Below are 23,334 nucleotides of genomic sequence, written 5' to 3'. Positions count from 1 at the left end.
CTGCGTTTCTCCTCTGTAGTTGTACAAATGAAGAAAAAAAGTCAGATATTTTTATTGATTGGCCCAACATTGGGTAGAAAGTTGGGGCTGAATGACCAATAAGATAAACTAAATTTTTAATAATTTTATGACTCTACAGCATTCAAATTAATTGGAAAATTGCCAGAGTTTTGCTTTTGTTCATGCGATGTTGATCTAGCCCAGATCAGTGTTTCCTGGTGTTTATGCAACACGACACTAGTGACATGAGACTGTTCTCTACCAAAGGTTCTGGGATCCATATATTTTGGGTACTTTGCTATAGACTACTGCAGACTGCCATACTATAGACTAGGGATTGGCAAACTTTTTCTGTAAAGGGCCAGATAGTAAATATTTTAGGCTTTGTGGGCTACATATGGTCTCTGTTATGTATCCTTTTTTTAACAACCCTTTAAAAATGTAATATAGATTTTTAGCTTGAGGTTTGCGCAACAACAGAATATCCAAATGTATATTAGCACAATAAACACTGAAGAGATCTGTAGGATAGAAATCTGTTAACATTGTTTAACCAGATTTATCCCAAACTTACTTAACCGTGGAAATCTTTCTCTGTTACTTATTTAACATCTCACATAAGTAGTTTATATGGAAAATACCTTGGGAAAGTCTTGCCTTTTTCACAAAGAGAGAATAATAAAGTTTATCCCTACCTCACCCCATATGCAAAGAAACACTCCAGATGGCTTAAAACCATCAACAGGAAAAGTGTCGGAGACTACCTCTGTGAGCTTAGAACATGAATAGATTCCCAAGCAAGACTCCAAAATAAGGCAAAAATCATGGACTTGACTACATCGAAATTAAGGATTTCTGTTCAACAAATAGCACAATATAAAAACTTAATAACTGGGTAAATGATTGGGTGAAAATATTTGCAATGTCAAAAATCATAAAAGATTATTATTTCAAGGAGCTCTTGCCAATTAATAAGAAAAAGATTGCAAACCTAATTTAAAACATGGGCAAATGATATGAATGAGTAATCTATAAAGGGAAAATCAGAATGATTAACACACGTAAGAATAAGATGTTTGACCTCATTAGTAATCAGAGGAAAGCAAATTGAAAGAATTAAATACTCCTTTATACTCTACATTGGTTGGCAAAAATTTAAAAATTGGATAATAGTCAACGTTGGCAAGGATGTAGGAAAATAGTTTTTCTCATGGACTAGTAGAGGAAGCGTAAGACCACCGCAACCACTCTAGAGGAAAAATTGGCAGAACTTAGTGAAATTCAGTACGTACTCACTCTTGGGTATAAACTCAGAGAATAGGATCCACAGATCCAAGGGTGACGAAAACAATGTTCATCATAGCATTTTATTTTGTGGTAAGGGCATGGGAGACAAGCTAGCTGCCCATCACTAGGGGAATGGATAAATAAAATACGGTAGGAGCTCATTTTGGAATATTGTACAGTAGTCAGAATCAATAAATTGGAGATACATAGAGCAACATAGATAGAGCTCTCAAAAATAGTGTTAAGCGGAAAAAGTAAACAGTGAGATCTATAGCATAATGTCAATTGGTTAAACTTAAAATGTATATACATATTTAAATATATGATATATGTATATATATATTTAAAGATTCTTATCAAAGTATATATACCAAACACAGAGGTGGGGTAATAGGGATGAAGGGAAAAAATAGTAATAAGATAAAACTAGGGAGGACTTTGCACAGATGAATGATCTTATTGTATCATGAATGGAAAAGTACAATAACTCAACTCTTGCCCGCTGATGCTAAACTAAAAGTCTTAGTTATATCAATGTAAATGCCTATTACTATTCTACTTTCTGCAAGATTCATCCTCCTTCAAAGAGAAAAATTAAGTTGATCGTATGGTCTTTATCCCCACACTAACCGATTGATCAGTACTCAATAGAGAACACCTTGATTTAAACACATTAAGAGAATTTTTTATGTGGGAAAATATACATAACACCAAATTTATCGTTTTAACCACTGTTAACTGTACAATTCGTAACATTGTGTATTCACAGTATTGTGCAACCATCACCACCATCCAGAAATTTTTCATCTCCACAAACTGAAATTCCACACCCATTAAACAATAATCCCCCACACTTCCTCACCCCAGCCCCTGGCAACCACCATTCTACTTCCTATTTCTATGAATTTCATTATACTAGGTACCTTATATAAGTAGAATCATAAAATGTTTGTTCTTTTGTATCTAGCTTATTTCACTTAGCATGATGTCTTCAAGGTTCATCCATGTGGCAGCATGTGTTAGAATTTCCTTCCTTTTAAAAGCTGAATAATATTCTATTGTACATATATACCACATTTTGTTTATCCATTCATTCATTGATGGACACTCAAGTTGTTTCTACCTTTTGGCTGTTGCAAATAATGCTGCTATGAATATTGGTGTACAAATATCAGTTTGAGTCTCTGCTTTCAATTCTTTTGAGTGTATACCCAGAAGTGGCATTGATGGATCCTATGATAATTCTATGTTTAATTTTTTTGAGGAACCTACACACAGTGTAAGTGTACCATTTTTCATTTCCACCACAGTGCACAACAGTTCCAAATTCTCCACATCCTCGCCAACACTTCTTTTTTAAAAATTTTTTTTGTTATTAAGGTATAATTGATCTTATTTTATATTTTGTTTTGTCTTCTATAATAATCATTCTAATGGATGAGAAGTATCTCATTGTGCTTTTGATTTGCATTTCCCTAATGATTAGTGATGTTGAGCATCTTTTCATGTGATTGCTGACCAGGAAGAGAACATTTTAAATTACACAATAAATTAAGAAACTCGTTTTATCTAGTTCTCTGGATAACTTCTTCCATGAAGTCTTGAACACTGATATATTGATTTGAAGTCTTTGTTATAGAATAAAACAAAAGAAAGAAAAAAATACTGAAAGCTTTAAGGATGCCTAGAATTGTCAGCCAGTTAATCAGCATTCACAATTCATTTTTCTGAGCAAGTATTAATGCTTACCCAATGTCTTAATCAGGGCAGACCATTTGCAGTAATGACCCCAAAATCGTAGTGGCTTAACATGGTAGATGTTTTTATTGTTCACATCACACTCCAATGAGTGTCAGCAGGGAGCTCTGTTCCACAGTCATTCACAAACTTGGCCTCCTTCGGGCTAGTAGTCTGCCATCTTAGGAGAGCTTTGGAGTCCGACACTGGATCCTCCGCAGTTGGCCTGCTGTTGAAGAAAGAAAGTATAGCCCAAAGGCACCCCAACTGTTAACTGCCCAGTCTGGGGCTGACACCCATCACTTCCTCTCAAATGCCACTAGTCATACGGCCCCACTTAGATGCAAAAGAGCTAGGGAACGTAGCCAACGAAGAAGAGAATGCCAATTTTAGTGAAAAGTTGCCGAGTCTTTGCCACAGCTAATAATAAGAGGTTAGAGGAGAATTTTAGATTTGAGAAGAATTTTTTAAAATACAGATTTCTTTTACTGTCTAGAAATTATTTTTAAGACTGCAAATTATTTACTGGTTATAATTCTTAAATTTTGTACCAAAAGTATATGACTTTCTCAAAGAATACATTCTCCTGAGTACCTGGAGTGATAATTTTGTTAGTGTGATTCTTGGATTTTGTTAGTGTGAACTCTATTCATGTCCCATATGTAAACAAAAGCTCTCTGTGAAAAAGCAGTTCATTTTGGGAGGTACTATAAGATATGCAAGAGTTTCTTGAGTGTGTGAAAATAATGTGGATTGATTTTCCCAGATGGAGAAGCAGGATGAAGCAAATGCACCTAGGACCTCAGCATTCATTCCACCTTTGCATATTTTGTATCAATTTCAAGCGAGATCACGAACTACAACCTGCTACTACAGGACTGCAAAGTCAGAGTAAATTTCCTATCACAAAATTATCGAGGGTAAAAAATGCACACATGAGGATCTCAGTAAAATGGGCTGAATTAGAGCTTTTCAGCACACACTCTGAAAAACAGAAACACAAAACGATCACGGGCGGGCTATAAATTGTCCCGAGTTACACAATGGAGTAATAAGACAGATGACCTGGAAAATGTGAGCTGGCAGGGTTGTCTGAGATTGATTAGTTTGCTGCACTAATGCTCAGGTAATAGGATGCCTTTCAGCTGTATTCTGCTTATTTTAGTTCAGATTTGTTTTCCCTACTGCCTTAAAAATTAGAAGCGATCCTGTCGCTTCATCCCTGCAATCATACAGAAGCTCACTCCCTTCGCGTTCCTCCAAAATACACAAATGCAATCTTTTTTCTCTGCAACAAAAATGCGGTTCACGTTCATCCACTGTCATCAACACAGTTTCACAAAGGACTTCCTAAGGGACTAGTTTCAAAACATTGCAAAATGTCAAGAATTGGACAGGAGGATGAGAAAACAAAAAGGCAACAATCTAATAGATGCAAAGAAGGAAGCCATGAGCAAGTTACAAAATTGAAGAGAGAGATGTGAGTGAATCAATCTCTAGGCTACAGACTTCACAGGGAAACTGAAAAGGAAGCATTCGTTCCAAACCCACTAAGGAGAGGCCTGACGAGGTGTGTCAAGGGGCAAGTGGGGAATTTCAGAGCCACGTTTTGGGAGTAGGCAGAAAATCAACCAAACAAATCAATTTAGAAGAGATAGCCATGGAATGACTTGATGCAGAGCGGACAATGGGAAGGACAAAGGACAAGCTTAGGAGTAGATACATGATTTGCAGCCTGTCAAAAATCTCCAACATGAAAAGTTATGCTGTAGGCAGTCTTTTATAAACCTCCATCTAGGTAATCCTAGTTAAATTGCTTTCTGCTGGGGAGAACTCCAGGCTAATCCAACCTGGAGCTTTCGCATAGAGGTTTGTGAGCTGTCAATGTAAGTATTCTGTTATCTGAGGGGGTGTTGTGCACAGAAAATATTGTTTATAGTTACTGGATTTAGAGTTAAACTAGTTGATGAAATAACAAATTTAAAATATTGTTTACTTTAAGACCTGAGGTTAAAAATCTTATTAGACTATTTATGTATCTGGTAAATTTTGTAAAACAAAATCCAGGAGGTCTTTGATTGGTACCTGACCCACTCACATTGAACATTCTAAGCATCTGTCACAATGAATCCCATTTACAAACTTAATCTGATCCTTTTCAACATTTTAAAGTTCATTACTAAAAATAACGTATTCAATTTCTTTTTAAGCCCTTCAAATGCCTAAATAGGGAGGCTTACAAGCAGAAGAAGTAACACTTACTTGAAGTACTTAGAAACTTTTGTAAATCTAATGAATTAAAATTTTAAGTTCTTTTAAACAGTGTCATACTGCTTACAGGCTAAGTCCATTTTTTGTATTCCTTTTTGCTTAAATGACAAGCCTAAAATCAATTACACATTTTAAATCAGATGCACAAGAGTGACCTGTCAGTTTCTCTAAAATACTAAATTCTCTAAGACATGACATACACTTTTACTATCAAGCGTTCATGAAATATTCCTATACTTAACACATGTGTATTAATATTAAGGATTTGTTATACTTTTTCATCTCTATATTCAATTCTTATCTTATAGTTTCATATCTTAGGCAAATTGGGGTTATTACCTTGACAATGACCGCAATAGGATCATTCTCTCAGGCAGCCTGAGATTGCTTATTGATCACAGATCTGAGGCCAGCATACAGACTTGGGGGATGAATAAATCCAATAGGATTCTTTCTGAGTCATTGAAGGACATACTGAGCCTTTTGGAGATGACCTCTATGACAATGAAGAGCATCAAATCCCGTATCCTTCAGATAGGGTGAGTTGCTCCTGGTTTAAAGTTATACTTTATGTAATTCTTTCATCTGATAATCTCAAGTCATCAACACCTTACCCAGACTATACTATTTTCTTTTGTATATCACTGAATTTTAGATTCTTTTCTTATTATTCATGTCTGTAGACCACCAACTTCCTGGCTTTTTAATGAAATCCACTCCTCTCACACTTTTTCATGCTGTGTGGTTACAACTCTAAGCTGATCCAGGAGCAGGACGAGGAAACGCAGCAAAGGGGATGGACTTGTGTGTGGATTCTGTCACTGATTCTGGACCAGGTGACTCAGCCTAGAGGGACCAAAGAGAATGTTTTCTCCATAACACCTCCCCCGAGTGTCCCATTCAAACTTCCTTCTCTTCCGTGCTGCCAGTTCCACAGCAGTACAGGGCATGTGCAAAGTGCAGCATGTCCTATTTTACTGCGATGAGTAGGATCTCAGGTCACAAGCTGTAAATTAGTTGCCTGTTCTCAGTCCCCGGCCACTCCATGCGGTTTGACTTAGCTCCAAGTATTCACATATGGTAGGCTGAATAATGGCCCGCAAAGATGTTTGTGTCCTAATCCCCAGAAACTGTGACTGTGTTATCTTATATGGCAAGAAGGACTTTACAGATGTGATTACATTAGGGATCTTGAGATGGAGAGATTATCCGGGATGATCCAGGTGGGCTCAACAGAACTACGAAGAGTCCTAATAGAGGGAGGCTGAAGATGAGAGTCAAAGAGGGAGATATAATGGAGGAAGGAAGAGATTAGAGCCAATGGAGGAAGGGGCCACAAGCCAAGGAATGCAGGTGGTCTCCAGAAGCTGAAAAAAACAAGGATTTTCCTCTGAAGCCTCCAAAAGGAACCAGCCCTGATGACATCCTGATTTTAGCCCAATGAAACTGATTTTGGACTTCTGACCTCCAGAACTGTAAGAGAACAAATTTGTGTTGTTTTCAGCCAATACATTTGTGATAATTTGTTACAGCAGCATTAGGAAACTAACAGGACCAGTCTCTTCCAGACAGCTGTGATTTTGGTCATGCTGTGTGGCTCCTCCTCAGATCTGAACTTCGAATATCACAGTGCCCTTTCTGCCGAGGCCACCCCTATCTTCATGCAGTAGGGTCATTGGTCATGTGCTCTCAAATGCATTCCCCTGCAAGCTGCATTTTCCGGACTCCCATCACCTGGCTTCTGGCAGGAACCAGCCAATGGAAGATACTAGAAGACTAGAGGGCAGGATGGAAGGAGAAACCAGTGCATTTCTTACCCTCTTTCTATGCCATGGAGAGGGTACCTCCAGGAGTCACTGCATCTCCTCCACAATTCCTGCTCCCAACTGTCAGGATGACCCTCCTAAGTCCTGGCCTCCACAGTGCAGGACACCTCCCTGCCCTACCCCCCTCCTCCCCGCTCCACAAAACTATCACTGTGGCTCTACCACCTCCTCCCTTGTCCCTCTAGCCAGGGGTGGGAGCAACTGCTTTCTCTATTTGCTCATCTGTGTTGCCTCACCTTCCCCCGTTTGGCTTTTCAATTCTTCTAAACACAGTGTATCTGATTTTCTGTAATAAATTTCCACCGTGAAAAAACTTGAGGCGTTTCTGTATTGTGCCACAGTAATGCTGTTTTTCTCCGTGTCCTCGGTCATTGCAGTGCAGGGAGGGAATGTGGCTCTTTTCTGATCCTGCAGTCTACCTCGGAACCTGAGAAGTTTCCTGCCTCTCACTTCTCTAGGCCTCCTGGAATCCTGACCCAGAAACGTCCTCTGACTCTGGCCCACAATTTCCCAAGCCCTGCCTTTTCCTGAGGGTATGCCCTTGAATATTTTTTAATTTCATAGCATCTCAACAGTCTTCTTCATACTAATTTACCATTTGTATATTAGTCACCAACTCTGGCTATCTTAAGCTAAAGGAATTTGTTGGAAGGACACAGGGCTCAGAGAATCAACAGGAGGCTGGAGGCATAAAACCTTTAAAACCAGCAGGACCCGAGGGAACCCAGAGGACGAGGTACAAGAAGAGCCACCGCCATGCAGTGCCGTGGGTTGGTCAGCCCCTGCCCAGGCTCCTGCGATGACAGTCCATTTCTCAAGTCCTTTCAGCACCTGCTCAAGATTCCAATTCCTGAGACAGTGAGTCTGATTGGTTGAGCTCAGATCGTGTGTTGTCCCTTAGGGAGAGAAGGATGGATTCCTTTCAGTTTCCTTAGAGGAAGGCACGTGCTCTCTATGCCATCAGGTTGACACATGTCGGGGAAGCACAGTTCCCTCCAATGAAATCAGGATGCTATGAAAGGGTATTGATGTTGGATGGCCAATAACAATAAAATGACCATTTTCTACCCATTATCTTGTGTTTCCAAATCCATGACTGATCTTTTTGATATTAACCTTCTCACAGCTCCACATTTCTATTTTATCTCACAAACTCTTTGTTCACCTTTTAATCCACATCTTTTGAAAAGGCATTATTCTTGGACTGTATCGTTGATGGTTTAGGATTTTTTCAAACTATTTTTTATAATTAATTTCATAATCTGCAACATATTTAATGAATGTGAAGTGTGAAGACACATTGTATTATCATCCCCTGTAAAGCAAGTTCAAATGAGACATAACATTTCCAGGCATTGAATAAGTTCCCCAGTTTGGTGTATTGGGATTCCAGTAGACATCTGGGATAAATAAGAGGGTTTTTTTCTTTTTAAACTTCTGGTTTAACTGTCAACAAAACAGCATGTTCTCCACAAAAATGCTCTTAAGATGCATGGTATTTCTCCAGTGAGACAAACATACCATTCACCAGTCATCAGATATTTATAAAGGGAGTCCTTACTTCACTATTGCTCCACTGCCCATCAGGAAAGGTTTCAAGCCTCAGCCTTCATTCCTAGGTTTTCTGTATCAGCCAAATCTCCTTCCCAGGAGCCCTCATAAGTTTCATCTGCACCATGCTTGCTGTGGCAGATGAAATCAAGTTGTTGCACGTGGCGCACATCAGTGACTTGGTGCTGGGACCAAAGTGAACATTTGGTAAACAAGCCCGCTGCCTTAAATTCCCCCTGAATCACTTTTCCTGTTACACAACCATTTGGTAAAGGAAATGCAGTCCACACAGACGAGTGGTGAAAACAGTGACATTTCTCTAAACCAGCATCAGTCTACAGAATAGGAATGGGACTCTTGCTTCTTTTGCTTTGTGCCACAGGCCTACAGATGCTGACCCTCTCCAGGACGCTGCTGCAGAATGACCTCTCTCCCTCTCTCGGACACAGAAACCTCCACCAGCTCATGCTGGCTGCCCGAGATGTATTATGTAAAGCTTACTGGGTACTGCCTGTGGTGAATCACCAGGTCAGATTGCGCTTGTCTAGAACAGAGAAATCCTTAACAAAATGCACAAGGTTTCCGAAGAAAGAGGAAGCTATTGATAACTTTCCTTCCATCATTCTGAGCTACATCACTAACTTGTCTTCTGTGTTATTTTTGGAAGCAATTTCATTCCTTGCTTCTTGGTCCCTGGTTACTTATCTTACTTTAGCATATTTCATAAAGAAGATGAAGAAGATCAGCCTCTTTTTGTTATGCTTTGTCTTCTTTAGAATCACAGCACAGCATTCACATACCACATACCACGGGACTATTTAAAAATATAAAAACAAACGACAATATTGTCTGCCTCATACAAGCTCAATAAATACTTGTTGATGAACTGCCAACCCCCAACCAAAAAGAGAAGGAATGTCAGTTATACAATGATTCTCTTTATAACAAATTCAAGAGCATTCACTTATTCACTCATTAAATTTATTGAGTGCCTACCACAGTCAGGCACCAGACTAGGCACAGGGGAAACAATAGCAAACAGAACAAGATATTGTCCTTGCTTTGGAGCAACAGATATTAATCAAATAATTACACAGATACACAAACTACAATGGTGACCAATGTTAGGAAGAGATACAAAATGCTATAAAAACCTACACTAATGGGGTTTGATTAGCTAGGAGGGTCAGGAAAGCCTTCCCTGAAGAAATGGTACTTGAGTTGAGCTCAGAAAGATGAGTGGAAGTTACTCAGCTGAGAAGAGCATCCCAGGCTAAGAGAATAGCTTTGGGGCAGGAGGGAGTATTGGTGGTAAACACAAAGAACTGGAAAGTCATTGTGTTTAGACAGAGAGAATGAGGAAACTCAGGGAAGGATAGGAGCCTGAAAACCTAACCATGGGCCACACTAAGGAGTTGTCTTATCATAAGAACTATGGGAAGTCACTGAAAGATTTCTTAGGCCCTGGAACAAGAAGACCAGGATCTGGCTCAAGGATGGGGAACATGAAACCTGTGGGTACCAGTCAGTTCCCCTCCTGGGCTTTTTGAAGCATCAAAGTGGATAAAAGAAAAGCATGGGCAAAAGATACCTGCCAGGTTCCGCCTCTGGTTCTCATGCGTCTCATAGTCTCATGGGTCTCAGTAGTTTGTCAGAGCGACCAATCCCTTAAATGTGACAGTCCTTGAACCATGGAGTTTCCAGTATTTTTTGTCTACCCACGTAAGGAACGATTCTGGCCACTCAGCAGTCCACATTACCCAGGCCTAAAGTCCCAGTTCTGCATGATGAAATTCTTGCTGGACTGTATTTAAGAATTTTCTGTGTCTTTGTTGCAGAACCTAGGAATTCTCTGTTTAGAGACTTTCTATTGGCAAAGCCTGCCTGTTGTTGATCACAAGGGTTTTGAAAAAGGATGAGTAATACAGAGGTTTTTGTTCTGGAAGTACCACTCTGGCTGCAGTGTGTGGAACAGTTACAGGAGGACCACAGTGGGTGTAGTGGGAGCAGGTAGGAGGTGAGGTGGTTTGGACCAGCATGGGGATGACGTGCTACTTATTTAGTTATTTAGGAGATAAATGTCAACGGGGCTTGGTGGGTGATGTAGGGATGAGATTCTAGGTTTATGAATCACTCAACTAGATGGATTCTCAAACTCATTAAAAACCCATAATAGGAGGGCTTCCACATGGAAGGAGCTTGGAAGTTGCCATTCCATCCTAACAACAAGTAAAAAGCTGAACAGACTGAAAAATCAACAACTCTTCTTGGCTCCACAAGAGGAAGGAGGTAAACTGTTGCCCCATGATCAGGAAGACAGACAGCAGAATACAGGGAGTTAGGGCTTACCAGAGCAGAAACTGCCATGGGAGCCAATGCCCGGGAGGGAAAACCTGATCTGTAATTGATGAATTGCTGGATCCTGTGTGTGGACAACTCTGAGTTAAAAACTCCAGGGGGCCCCAGTCATGGAGGGGATAGAGGGACAAACATTGTAAGATTTACCTCCAGGAGGTCCACCAGGTTCCCACAGTAAACATCAGAGAAAAAAATTCCCTCATGTTTCCAGCAGGGGGAAGGGAAACGGAACCATTTTGAAATACACCGGAGCACTCTACTCTTCTTAACAAAAGCAAGGGGAACTAGTTAACCAGAACTTAACCTGCTGGGGTATTATCAGAGCCTAACTGACCAGGAGAAGGGAAATACCCAGCTCCAGCCAGCTCTAGCCATCCTGTCCCACCTAAGAGGGGAGAAAAAAAAAAACTAAGAAACGCTTGTGAAGTTCACAGTCCAGAGGCACAGGCTAAGACTGAGACCTAACCACAGGACTATAGAACTCTTCTCCTCCCCACACCTCGCCACCACATCATTAAAGGCCCATTTACAGCAGTTTCTTTTGCCCTGAATGTCATGTTCACCTATCAAGAAAAAATTGTAAAACATACTAAAAGAAAAAAACACAGTTCGAACAGACGGAACGAGCACCAGAACCAGACAGGCCAGGGATGTTGGAATTATCAGATAGAAAATTTAAAACAATATGATTAATATCTTAATTGTAAGGCATATAACATCTTATAATGGTTCTGATGGATAAAGTAGACAACTTACCAGAACAGGCAAACAATGTAAACAGAAAGATGGGAATTCTAAGAAAAAAACAAAAAGAAATGCTAGAGATGAAAAACACTGCAACAGAAATGAAGATGCCTTTGATGGGCTTGTTAGTAGACTGGACATAGCTGAAGAAACAGTCTCTGAGCTATAAACTAGTAATAGTGCCATTCGTTAAGATAGGGAACAGGGCAAGAGGACCCAATTAGGTCTTGGATATGTACATCATCAAAAGCAAAACTTTTAAAGATGAAATGTTTCTCTCCATGCTGAGAAGGAACTGTGGCAGGTTTGCCCTGTGTACAGGGAAGTGTGTAGGAACTGTGTGGGAAAGCAAGATGGGGAAAAACTGGGCCAATGAGAAAAGACACAACTTCGATGGAAACCACAGGTAGTTATTATTTTCCATACCATTTTCTTAAGACTACAGAACAAAGTGCATGAAGAAGCTATGCAAATAAACATAGGAGACACCAAGATGGAAAGAATTTCCCAAGTATTCATTATCCATCAATTGAAATTTTTTCTGCTCTGAAGCCAAGTAAGGCAGAGAAACTGGATGTTAGATATCTGTTAGACTCTAACAGATGATAGCTGGTGTTCAGAGGTCAGGCTCTATGGAACATCAGCACAGCTCCAGGTGTGGTGATGAGAATCTTGTTTGGTGGGAATGAACCAAATCCCCCCAGCATGTCTAAGATCCATTCTATTCCTAAAATTTGATAATGCTGTATTCACTCTAAACAAGACTCAAAACACAGGCCATCATATCTCTGATCTGTTTTTGATCTCACAGATGCGTGTCACATCGTCCTTCTTATGGCCACAAGCTTAAGTTGGCATAAAATTGGAGTATTAGGCCCATCTGGCTGGAAATTCCCTAATAAACCTGGGAATTCCAAAGGTGATGATGGAGCCCAAGGGGAAGAGAAGGTAGGGATGCTGCAGAAGCACGGATCACAGCAGGGGCCAGTGAACAGGTCCCCTTCCAAGACTCTGCCCTCCCACACCAGTTATTCAGTCAGCACTGGTATTGCATTTGGCAACAGAAACATAGAGAAATGTAAGGTGACTTGGAGAGCTAATTCAAACTATACCTGGCAAATATTATCAGCCCCCTCATTTCCACTAAAATAAATCAGTTGAACTATTTTTATTCAGTAATTGTACTCTGATTTTAAACAGTTACTAGAAGCTAAAACTTAGCCTTCAGCTTCAGAGTGATGCTCATTGTTAATTTTTAATCAGTCTGCTATATCAGTGTCCATTTACGGATGACAGACAAAGCAGAAACACCTTTGTTTATATGTTTTGTCTGCAGATGTATGTCTACAGATGAGAAGGAACAAAGGAACTCATTTACTGAGAAGCAGAAGATGGGCCTTTTCTCCATTTAGAGACAAGCAGTACAATCCTGTGGGTGAACAAGGTTTCAACACCTGCTGCAGGATGGAGAAGAAAGGCTTTGGGCTAAGTACCAATCCCGGCATACTGGTGCTAACTTGGCTATTTTTGCACTATTCATTGCGATGCACCAATGTGAGGGGCAACCCTATAAATATTACCTGCATTATAGTGGACCATAACCATACCATCAAGCTGCAGACTGAGAACTCTAGGATCATTTTTGCAGAAAAAAATATATAAAGTATTTTATTCCTTAATGCAAGTGTAAAAGGGTGAAATTAAGCTGAACTACAGCTATACCTGGCATGATGCTCAAAAGTATGGATCACTGGAAGTTGAGAGGAGCAACCAAGAGAGAGGGTGATGAACCAGAACACAAAAGGATCTTGGCAAACTGGAAGGGTGTATCGTATCTATCAAGCTGACGTTTAATGGGATGAGTATAAGGAATTTCCCTCGCAGCCAAAAACCAATTCCACAAGTGTAGGTTGGAGGATATGTGGTTTAGCAATAACACAGGAAAAAAGTTTAAGGTTTTCATTTATTTTACAGTCAATATTATGTGAATACACAAGAATAATTAATCTTGGTTCCATTTATAAACTATGAAAGTATCGGGCAAAATATATGTAAATATTTTGCTCTGGTAAAACCTCAGTACAACCTGATTATTGTACCCATTTCTCAGGAATACCTAAGAGGACCTATTTTGGTTAGGATAAGTCTAGGCTACTGATTCAATGAGATCCATTGACAGAGTGGCTTAAACAACAAAGAAGCTTGCTTCTCTCTTGTGTAACAGTCCCAGGTGAGTGTATTAGGATGGCAAGTGGCTCTGTTCTGTGCAGTCATTCAGGGAACCAGGTTCCTTCCACCATCATTACTTCATCATCCACTGGGGCGTTATCATCTACTACAGGGTGGACACTATGACCAGGTTTCAGTTGAAGGGATAGAGAAAGGGCATAAGGAAGACATAGCCACTGTCTTAAGGTTCTGACCAATAATTGGCACTCATCACTTCTGCTCATATTCCACGGTCACCCAGTGGGCCCATCCCTAACTGCATGGGAGGCTGGGGAAGGGAGCTGCCCCAACCACCTGACTATAATTCTACGGTAATGAAGGAAAGAGAGAACCGATTTTGGTGGCTAGACCGTAGTCTCTGCTACAAACCGTTGAAGAAACAGCGATCAGAGTCACGGGGACAAGTTGCATATTGTGTTAAGAACCTATCACATCAGAAGAAAATAAGTATTGTGTTTCCTGTGAAAGCGATTAGACTAGTTTAGTTCTGTGTGGCTAAAGGGGCTCAAACTAAGATAAATAGGTAAAGGACTTTCTAAAATGGTTATCAGAAGATAAGAGGGCTTCCTTCTAGAGGCGGAAATTCCCTCTTACTAGAGGTGTTTGAGCAGAAGCTGGAAGACCTTTGGACTTCTTTTAGGGGTTTTATAATTTTTTCAGGCATTCTCAGTGGCCAAGTGAGATCATTAATGCCCCTTTCCAGCACTGGGTTTCTACGATTCGATCTAAACTTGTGTTTTTAGGTAATGGGGTAAGGGAAGGGAATCTCAAAATGTCTTAGGTGCTTGCTGTATGGAGGCCTCACAACAACCTTGGGAGGCAGGCCTTGTTCACATGTTACCGATGCTCAGAAAGGTTAAGGACCCAGAGCTATTAGGTGGCATTACTGGAAATGCAATCAACACTGGTCTGATTTCTAAACCCACAAGGTTACCATCTTGCTGCTGCCTCCCACAACGAAAGTCAAAACTGAATTGTGTTCCCTCTTATTTCCTTTCACTCTCCCCCCACGCTCTAAATCCTTTATCTTATCAGGGTCCGCTGTCTAGATGGGACTGGCTGTTCTGTAGGATTTAGCACAAGAAGATCGGATCACTTTGACATCTGGTCCTTTTTCCAGCTCTTTCCACTGGGGCAAATAGCTTATTCATCACCCACGTTATCCCTCAGCCCAGAGGCAGAGCTGCCTATTCATTCAGCAGCCTCTGCCCCTCGCTCCTCCCTAAGATGGGTGCCGGGATTCTCCTGTAACCCCAGACCAGACCACAGGGAATCATTTTCTGCTTTCCCCTGCCAGTGTTGTGGAAAAAAGTCAGGTTTAATTTGAAATTAATTCTCCAGCCCTTGTGCATTGAAATGGATGTCAGAAGTGAATTAATCACCACCAAAGCTTCCACCATAGAAAATGTACCCAGATTCCCTCCAAAGAGAGGATGACTCATGTGAGCACCTGTTTTGTCTCCTTAGTAACTGGTCTTCGATTTCCCTTTTGTATTTGCATGCAGGCGAGCACAGCAAATTGACTGGGGGAAGGGAAGAAGTTCACGGCATATGGCATACGGAGTGTGCTTTCGGCAGAATGTCACCTGTAACACTGTTTGCAGACCATCTTGCGCTTTGTGCACTCACTTGGCGTCTCTGTTATAACCCCAGCATTGATTCAACTGCAGACTCAGGGTGAACATAAGTCTGGAAAATTATTAATGGTCTCAGGGAAGGTTTGGTGACACACAATGAAATTGGTACTGGTGTAATCTCTGTATTGGGAAGATACATTCATCTCTGTATTAGAAATATGCCTTTCTTGCCTTTAACCTTTGCTGCAATTAGAGTTAGGCACACAACTCTATCAAGAAGGAGGTGGGTGGGGTGGAAGGGAGAGGTTCAATCAAACCACTCTTCCGGCTTAACCACAGGAAACAATATTCTGAGAATTGGTTTTATGTGGTTCTGTGTGGTTTTGTCTATCTTTTTCACAGAGCCCTCTCTCGCAGGCACTGTGGTAAAATACAAAGAATATTTGGATCAAGAGCTTGACACCCACGTCCCGGTATGTCCTCAGCCACTAATGAGCTGGTGCCTGTAAACTAATCACTTGGCTTCTCTGGGTTTCCTCTTTGGAAACTGAAGGATCCAACTAGATGACGCCATTATCCCTCTCAATTCTGAAACTGGGACTCCATTTCCCAGGATCTTATTGAGTTTTAAAGTTAAAACTAGGTAGCTTAACACTTAAATTTATTGGGCCAGAGATCATCCAGAATGGAAGGTTACCTATCCTGGCCTTTTATTTCACAAATCACGTCCAGAGAAGTTAAGTCACTTGCCTGAGATCACATGGAATTCAAGTCTTTTCATAGATTTACTTTTTAGTTTATACTTTTTTCATAATTCAACATGCTTGTGGTTGCAATCAAATAGCTCCAGAAGATTTGTTATGAAAAATAGTTCTCAGCTGCCTTCCTTTTTCTACTCCCCAAAGGCAGCTACTTTAAAAAATGTTTTTAACAAATTCTCTTGGGTATTTACCTCAATATCTCTAAATAATATACTGTTTGAGCTTCAGCTATTGCCTCAACTACAAAACACAGATTTCTCATCCCCTCTTCTCTCTGTGTGGTTATATATCATAATTTTATGGTCACATATCACTTAACAAGGGGGATACATTCTCAAAAATGTATCGTTAGGTGATTTCATCATTGTGCGAACATCACAGAGTGCTCTTGCACAAAGCTAGGTGGTGCAGCCTGCGTCATACCTAGGCTATATGGTACTAATCTTGGGGGAACCATTGTCATATATGTGATCCGTCATTGAGCGAAAAATCATTATGTGGCACATGACTGCACTTCAATCAGTAATCTGTGTTAATTTGAGGACATAAATATTATTCACAGTTGAACTATGTAGCATATTATAATTACTTTCCCTTTATGCTTTCTTTTCCCTGAAGTTAATAATCATGTTTTTATTTTGTTAATTTTTTACGAACATCACAAATTCAACCCAAACTCCCTATAATTGTGTCTATATTGTATTTTGAAACTCGTTTAGGTGTGGTACAAACTTCATCTTCTCGAAGACATATCTCCCGGGACCTTCTGATCTGATCGACCTCAGTCTGGACCAGTTTTTCTCAAGGCCTGCTGTACAGTGGTCTCAACTTGTTCTCCCCGTTGACTGTCCTCCTGGGAATACCCTTCACCTCCCTCTTGTTTTGGATCTTCAGCGTCCTGGATCCCACATATTCTTTCTTGGTTTAATCCCCAATTTTGACAGACTCTTTCTTCCAGTAAATTCCTAAGAAGAGGTACACGGAAGGTAAATTTTTTGAGACCTTGTATGTCCAAAATGTTTTTATTTTACCCTCAAGATGATTGATAGTTTTTCTGGGTATACAATCCTGGATAGAAAATTATTTTTTTCCTCAGAAGTTTGAAGGCATTTGTGCATGTTAATATGATCCAGTTGCTGTGGAGACAAGTAGGGCTTTTAAACTATTTGTGAAGGGGTGCTCTCTGACTTCAACGCAGGTGTTCATGGGATCCCTAAGAGATCACTAAGCTTCTTTGTGTTCATCACATTGACTCGTCTGTATCTTTTCCTGTACCTGCCACTAACTACTTGTTTGCCTCAGGGCTCGGTTCATAAATCCCTTCTTTTTCTGCAGCTTCATTTACAATGAAAACGTGACTGACACATGGACTTACTACTCTCATAGTGATGTGAGTTTCAATGAAATAAGCATGCACTGTGGAAGTATTTGCTTGACAAATAGTACCTGGATACTCACAAAATCTGACAGCAATTTTATTTCCTTAATATCCACTAGTTTCCTTCACAAAAGCTTTAATAATAAAATAATAGCCAATGGTAACTATTTCCAAAGAGAGTTTTCATTGAGGATACATTAATTGTACTAAAATACTATTAGTTGTAGCCTTATAAATTGTTTGAAAATATGTAAATAGCAGATAGCCCAAAAAAGATGCTTGTTGAGGGAATATTGGATTAAAAAGGCAAACATCTATCTTTCTTTCTTCCTCAAATCTCTTCAAATGACAAAAAAGATTTTAAGGAGATAAAAAAGGAACAAGCTTATAATGTCACTGGAAGACAAGGGGGTGGGTGCCACTAATAACCCAGGGCATATGGGAATTCTTGGAGGAAAGAAATCAGGTGGAAATTGCAGCTACAATAGCAACTTTAAAAACCTTAAAGGATTACTATAATTAACTTTATGCCAATTAAGTTGAAAGCATAATTTTTAAGACAAACATAAATTATCAAAAGTACACCAGAAGAAATAGTAAGTCTGCTGAATAAATCAGCTATTTTAAAGAAATTTAATCAAATAAGACAGGATGATGTCAAGATGGTGGTGTAGGTGGACTCTGAACTCACCTCCTCCCATGGACACAACAAATTTATAACTACTCTTGGAACAATTACTCCTGAGAGAGGACTGAAAACTGGATAAAAAGAACCCTCACAACAATGGACAGTGCTGACTGAGGTGGAAGAGGCAGAAATTCTTTTCTGGAGAGGAAAAAGTCACATTTTAGCCGTGACACTTCACGGCCAGCTGGGAGTGCTCATAAGGTATACAGCCTTCCCTGGAGGAGTGGAGGATCTGAGTGGGTGAGCGTTACCACAATAAGCAGCTTTTGGACTCAGCACAACCGAGATAAGTGTCATAATATCCAGCTTTGCTGGCTATTAACTACAATGGAGAATATCCCCAGAAAAGATATCAGACATAAGGGGGGAAAAAGCCTACTTTTAAAGCACACATGTACAAATTCACCCATTTCAGAAAGGAACCTAAAATACCAGAAAGAAAGCTGCACAGTCCTTTGGTGAAAAGAGATTCACCTGGCAGGCTTTAGGTGCATCTCAGTGAGAGATGAGATCTCCCCAGGGACTGAGGCATTGGTGGCAGCCATTATTTTGACGTAGTACAGAGGTACTGACACAGTCACTGGCAAACGCCATTGGAGTTCTTCCCCTGGTCTGTTAGCGCAGGGGTCTGCCCCATCCACTACAGCACTGATTTAATCCAGCTCAGCCAAGGTAGGCAGTCTGCTCTAGGGACCAACCCCATCCAACAGCAAGCCCTTGGGCAACTTGTAGGCCCACATAGGTGAGGTGCCCAGAACCCCTACAGCCAAGTGAATGAGTCCACTTCTGCAGAGCAGGGAGTGTTCAGGGGGTGGGCCTGCATTCGTGGAGTGAATGGAGCCTCTGCAGTGGGGTGACTGGGTCCACTTCAATGGGTCAAGGCACATGCAGAGGGCAGGACTGTGTTGATGGGATGTGTGGCCCTGCGGGTGGTGGGGCTTGTTAGTGGCAGCAGACTTGTGCTTCTCAAACAGCCATGCAGGGGATCAGCTCCACTTTCCAAAACCTGAAATAATTGTGTGCTTCCATGCCTGGGGCTGGCCCCACTCAGCTACAATCCTGAGAGAACAGACAGCAGCCTTGCAGGCCAGAGGCCTACAGCAATGATAAGCCCCTCAGCCTAGCAATCAGCCATGCTGGGGACCTACTCACTTAACAGAAAAACCAAACAGGAATGTGCTATTAGACCTTGCAGCCTACTATACCGGGGCTCCCCAGGCATGATAAAGTGACTGAAGGGATCATAGCAGCCACACTCAGCTGAGCATTACAACCAGCAGACCAGGGGGACAGCCTAAACTCCCCACGCACCTGCAGCAAGAGCAACTCTGCCACATCACCATGACACATGTAGTCTACACAGGGAACACTCCTAGAACATTTGGAACTGTCAACAACAGGGAAGCACACTGCTGGGCCTCATGAGGCATCTCTTACATAAGGCCACCTCTCCAAGATTGAGAGATGTAGCTGACCTCCCTAATACATAGATATAAGCACAGAGAAAAAGGCAAAATGAAGAAGCAAAAGAATATATTCCAAGTAAGGGAACAGGACAAAAGCCCAGAAAAAGAACTAAATGAAACAGAGATAAGCAATCTACCTTACCATGAGTACAAAACTAATAGTCATGAGGATGCTCACTGATCTTGGGGAAAGAATGGGTGAACTCAATAAGAACTTCAACAAAGAATTGGAAAACACAAAAAATAACCAATCAGAAATGAAGAATACAACACTGGAAATGAAAAATTCACTAGACGGACTCAATAGCAAAGTGGATGATACAGAAGAACAGATCAGTGAGCTGGATAAAAGACTAGAAGAAATCATCCAAGCTGAACAGATAAAAGAAAAAAGAATTAAAAAGAACCAGGACAGTCTAAGGGACCTCGAGGACAACATCAAGCACACTAACATCTGTATTATATGTGTCCCGGAAGGAGAAGAGAGAGATAAAGGGGCAGAGAATCTATTGGAAGAAATGATAGCTGAAAACATTTCTAACCTAAAGAAGGAGACAGACATCCAGGTGTATGAATCACAGAGAGGACCAAACAAGATAAAAAAAAAAAAGAGGCCCACATCAAGACACATTATAATTAAAATGACAAGAATTAAAGATAAAGAGAGAATCCTAAAAGCTGCAAGAGAAAGGCAAGAAGTTGCATACAAAGGTAACCCCATCAGCTGACTTCTCAGCAGAAACTTTACAGGTTAGAAGGGAGTGACACAATATATTTAAAGTGCTGAAAGGAAGAAACCTTTAGCCAACAATACTCTAGCCAGCAAGGTTTTCATTCAGAGTGGAAGGAGAGATAAAGAGTTTCCCAGACAAGCAAAAACTAAAGGAATTTATCAACAAGAAACTAGCCTTACAAGAAATGCTAAAAGAACTTATTTAAGTGGAAAAGAGGAGACCACAAATAGGTATAAGAAAATTGTTTTTAAAAAGGCAATAAAATCACTGGTAAAGGCAAATATACAATAAATGTAGCAGATCAACCACCTATGAAGTTAATATGAAGGTCAAAAGACAAAAGTACTAAAACTATCTAATTCCATGATAAGAGTGTAATGGATACACACACACACAAAAAGAAGTTAGATATGATATCAAAAACAAAATGTGGGAGCAGAGGAAGTAAAAGAATAGAGCTTTTAGCAAGAGGTCAAACTAAAGAGACCATCAACTTAATATAGATTGCTATATATATAGATTATTGGATATGAATCTCATGGTAATCACAAACCAGAAACATATAATAAATACACAAAATATTAAGAGATAGGAACCAAAACATAACAGTAAAGAAAGCCATCAAACCACAAGGGAAGAGAGCAAAAGAAGAAGAAAGGAATAGAGAAGAACTACCAAAACACTCATAAAAAAGTAACAAAATGGCAATAAGTGCATTCTTATCAATAGCTGCTTTAAATGTCAGTGGAATAAATGCTCTAATCAAAAGCCATAGGGTGTCCCATTGGATAGAAACAACAAGACCCATATATATGTCGCATACAAGAGACACACTTCAGATCTAAAGACATTCACAAACTGAAAGTGAAGGGATGGAAAAGGATACTGCATGCAAATAGCAATGAAAAGAAAGCTGGGTTAGCAATGCTTATATCAGACAGAATAGACTTTAAAACAAAAACTGTAACAAGAGACAAGGAAGGGCACTACATATTGATAAAGGGAACAATCCAACAGGAGGATATAACACTTGTAAATATCAATGTAGCCAATATAAGGGCACCTAAATATATAAAACAGTTATTAACAGACAGAAAATGAGAAATAGACAGCAACACCTTAATAGTAGGGGGCTTTAACACTCCACCCTCACCAATGGATAGATAATCCAAACAGAAGATCAACAAGGAAACATCTGCCTTAAATGACACACTAGACTAAACGGATTTAGTAGATATATACAGAACATTCCATCCAAAACTGCAGAATACACATTCTTTTCAAATGCACATGGAACATCCTCCAGGATAGATCACATATTAGGTCACAAAACAAGTCTCAATAAATTTAATAAAATTGACATAATATCATGCATGTTTTCTGACCACAACAGTATGAAACTAGAAATCAACTACAGGAAGAAAATTGGAAAAGCCACAAGTACATGGAGATTAAACAAAATGCTACTGAACAACGATTGGGTCAAAGAAGAAATCAAAGGGGAAATCAAAAAAATACATGGAGACAAATGAAAATGAAAATACATGACAAAACTTATGGGATACAGTAAAAACGGTTCTAAGAGGGAAGCTTATTGCAATACAGGCCTACCTGAACAAACAAGAGAAATCTCAAATAAACAATCTAACAGTGCACCTAAAGGGACTGGAAAAAGAAGAACAAAGCCCAAAATCAGTAGAAGGAAGGAAATAATAAAAATCAGAGCAGAAATAAATGAAATAGAGACTTAAAAAAAAGAAGAAGAAAAAAATCAATGATATTAACAGATGGTTCTTTGAAAAGCTAAACAAAATCAACAAACTTTAGCTAGACTCATCAAGAAAAAAAAGAGAGAAGGCTCAAATACATAAAATCATTAATGAAAGAGGAGAAATTACAATGGACACCTCAGAAATACAAAAGATTACAAGAGAATATACCAAAAGCTATACCCCAACAAACTGGATAATCTAGAAGAAATGGATAAATTCTTAGAACCATACAACCTTCCAAAACTGAATCAAGAAGAAATAGAGAATCTGAATAGACCAATCACCAGTAAGGAGATCAAAACAGTAATCAGAACCTCCCAAAAAATAAAAGTCCAGGATCAGATGGCTTCCCTGGTGAATTCTACCAAACGTTCAAAGAAGACTTAATACCTATCCTTCTCAAACTCTTCCAAAAATTTGAAGAGAAGGGGAGGCTTCCTAACTCATTCTACAAAGCCAACATTATCCTGATACCAAAACCAGATACGGACAACACAAAAACAGAAAATTACAGATCAATATCACTGATGAACATTGATGCAAAATCCTCAAAAAAATACTAGCAAATCAAATACAACAATACATTGAAAAGATCATCCACCATGAGAAGCTGGATTTATTCCAGAGATGCAGGGATGGTTCAACATCCACAAATCAATCAACATGATACACCACATTAACAAAATGAGGAATAAAAATCACATGATCATCTCAATAGACTCAGAGAAAGCATCTGACAAGATTCAGCATCCATTTATAGTAAAAACTCTAAATGAAGTGGGTATAAAAGGAAAGTACCTCAACATAATAAAGGCCATATATTGGACAAACCCACAGCTAATACCATTTTCAACGGAGAAAAATTGAAAGCTATCCCCCTAAGAACAGGAACCAGACAAGGATGCCCACTGCCACCACTCATTTAACATAGTATTCTATATTATAGAAGCTCTAT

Source organism: Equus asinus, chromosome 11 (assembly GCF_041296235.1).
Source record: "Equus asinus isolate D_3611 breed Donkey chromosome 11, EquAss-T2T_v2, whole genome shotgun sequence".
Taxonomy (NCBI): domain Eukaryota; kingdom Metazoa; phylum Chordata; class Mammalia; order Perissodactyla; family Equidae; genus Equus; species Equus asinus.
Note: the sequence above shows the minus strand (reverse complement) of the source record.